General features: G+C 43.6%; 1 pseudogene; it reads left to right on the plus strand.

The window, feature by feature from the left end:
* Positions 1 to 479: 479 nt before the first annotated feature.
* LOC134945960 (5S ribosomal RNA) lies at positions 480 to 598 on the plus strand (annotated as a pseudogene).
* The last annotated feature ends 1,863 nt before the right edge of the window (positions 599 to 2,461 follow it).

Here is a 2,461-nt window from a genome sequence, read left to right on the forward strand (position 1 = left end):
CCTTTTAAATGTAATACTTTTTTGCAGAATCCTTTCTGCATAAACAGGGTCTTATACCCATTTTGGTAAGCCTTTACCATGCAGCCTGTGTTTACTTTCCTTTTTCCAATTAATCGTTGATTTCATGATTGTTTTATTTCATAATTTACTTAATTTTTTGTTAATTTGTGATCTCACCACATTACCATTTCTTCTCCTTCTTCTAATTTTCCCACCACCCTTTTTTTCAATAGGTAAGCCTAACCCACCTCTCTCATCCACTGTCCGCTATATATCTATATAAGACAGTGGACAGCAGAAGGCAGGGTTTCCTCCCTATTCTGAGCATATCTCACTTCTATTTTTAGTACCCTCTCATCCAGATGCGAGACCACTCTCTGCAATGCTCACAGCAACAGAGAATCTGCACTAGAAACTGGACAGCAGAAGTACCTTGTTGCTCACTACTCATTACACTCTCTCATTTGTGTCCTAGTGTTTATTACTGCCATATTTCAGCAGCAACGCCCAATCTCATCCGACCTTGGAAGCTAAGCGCTGATAAGCCTGATCAGTACCTAGTAGGGTGACCTCTTGGGAATATCAGGTGCAGTAAGATTGTGACCTCTGATCACAAACAGCAGAAGTGTTAGAGCAACTTCTGAAACTTACCTATTCCTTATCCAACTTTCCCACAAACCTTCTATTTATCTACAATTGGCTTTGCCTTTAGGCTTATTTATCAATGCTCTTTTGTATCTTTAATAATCATACTTTTATCTTAAATGCTTTGTTATCTATAAGGATCTAGCCTTTTAGCAAACAGAATCTCTACCAGGTGATTACCCTCAGTCATTTGACATTTCAATTATGAACCTTTGTGCCTCTCATCTATTCTCATGAGGTTTTAGACTAGGTGCTTACCTACAATTATCACTGCGGTGATTATATGTACATATCATTTACCTCTACTCCAATTTTGAATTTTGATTAACTCAGGCACCTTAATAATATTAATTTTTTGTAATTTTTTTATGTTTTTCAGTATATTTTTCACCACAGGTGCCCATAATTTTGTATCAGGCTTATCCTGATTTCTGTCAATATATATGTTTACTTTGTGTTCTTGAACAATTTTTTGTATCAAACTCCTCATTACTTTTATTCGTTATTAATTAAATGTTAAGTTTTAATAAACTTATTTCAAATTTCTAAGCGTGCCCCAACACAGAGTCTTTCTTTTTTCTTCTCTTTGCTTGCTGAAGTTCTTTTCAGAACTATTTGGGCAAATAAAGATCTTCTGCCTAAAGACGACTGTTTCATCTAGTAACCTGCAGGGATAGGCAAAACCTAGCTCCGTTCACCGGCTGTCCAGGGTGTAACCAGCATCTCCAAGTTCCGCCTTTGGCCTGCTACCGTGCTGTGCTTGGACATGCAACATTTGGGGTGTGTGGTAAGGTGGCATGTCGATGCATACAGAGCAGAACCGTGGTTCCAGATGCCACGGCAGGTTAGGAGTCTGGTGGTGGCAGCATAAACCCACCCACCGCGCAGTGGGTGGAGTCAGTAACAGGCAGTTACTGACGGTAAGCGGGAATCCCCTATGAGGCCAGGTCCCATGTGACCTAGACATTCATTCTATGTACAGGGGACGTGACGCAAAAGCGGTGAGAGCTTTCGTATGGGACATTCCGGTCACACTCCCCTCTCATACATACACTCAGGAGAGTTCCGAGCATCCCACTCTCTATGCCCCTCGTTCTCTCACTCCCCATACCCCCCTCTCCCTATGTGCCTCTCTCCCAATGCACCTCTTTCTCCCATGTCTCCCCCCCCTCTCTCTTTCCCCATGCCTCTCATATACATATAGAGATGACCGGAACTCAGTGATCCTCCATATAGAGGCTCAGCATCATCAATAGGTAATCTCCCTTAATGCAATCAACATTTCATTTTTATTTATTATTAGAAATTTCATCAGGACATATATATATAAAATCTCGACAACCCCCTCCTTAAAATCCTGCATTTACCCCTGCCTCTCCCGCTCCCCCCCTCTCCCTGACACACATTCTCTCTCTATCCTACCCAGACATACTCTCTCTGTTGGTCCCCCCTGGCTTTATCTCTCTCCCTCTCTCTCCCTCTCGCTTGCTCCCCTCTCTTTCTCCATGACAGCCTCTCTTCTGCTGACACCCCCTGCCTCCCTCTCTCTTGTTCCCCTCTCTTTCTCCTACCCTGACACCCTCTCTCTCTCCCTTCCTAACACCCTCTCTCTCCCACTCACTCTCCCTCCTTCCATTTCTCTCTCTCCCTCCCTGACTCTCTCTAACTCACTCCCCCTCTCCCTCTTGCTCTACCTCTCTCTTGCTCCCCTCTTTGTCTCTATCCCTCGCTGCTACCCTCTGTCTCTTGCTCCCTTCTATCTCTCTCTCTCCCTGACATCCTTTCTCCCTCTCTCTCTCTTGCTCCCCTCTCTCTC

The sequence above is a fragment of the Pseudophryne corroboree genome, chromosome 7, assembly GCF_028390025.1.
Source record: "Pseudophryne corroboree isolate aPseCor3 chromosome 7, aPseCor3.hap2, whole genome shotgun sequence".
Classification (NCBI taxonomy): domain Eukaryota; kingdom Metazoa; phylum Chordata; class Amphibia; order Anura; family Myobatrachidae; genus Pseudophryne; species Pseudophryne corroboree.